This window comes from Bison bison, unplaced genomic scaffold, assembly GCF_000754665.1.
Source record: "Bison bison bison isolate TAMUID 2011002044 unplaced genomic scaffold, Bison_UMD1.0 scf7180017846851, whole genome shotgun sequence".
NCBI classification, from domain to species: Eukaryota; Metazoa; Chordata; class Mammalia; order Artiodactyla; family Bovidae; genus Bison; species Bison bison.
The window spans coordinates 1-498 of NW_011477424.1; positions in this window are offsets into that span (position 1 = coordinate 1).

Here is a 498-nt window from a genome sequence, read left to right on the forward strand (position 1 = left end):
ACGAAGAGTCAGACATGACTGAGCGACTAAGCACAGCACAAGGTAGATAGAACTCAAATTAAACCTTACCTAATTATCCACTTACATCATACTCAGACATTAGCTCTGTCTTCTGCGTTGGCATGTCACCCCATAGGAGACTTAGTTATAGCACTTGTTTCACTCTTCTGTGATTAGTAGATAGAAATGATTTCATATCTAAGCTCACAGTTCATTGAAGGTATTGACTGTATCTGAATGCATTGCTGCCCCTTCTTCAACACCTAGTACAGAATGTGTAAAATATAGTGATTACTAAGTAAATGTAGAATGAAAAATAAGTGGCTGGTAAAGTATTTCAAGAACTATTCTGTAACTCTTCTGAAATCATATGAATATGACTTTAGCAAAATTTGTGCTTCCTGATCATTTGTAACAAGATTACCTTCATAATTTATATTTTAGCAGAGTTGTCACTAAAGAAACAATAATAGTATTTATTAACTGACATTTTGTTAA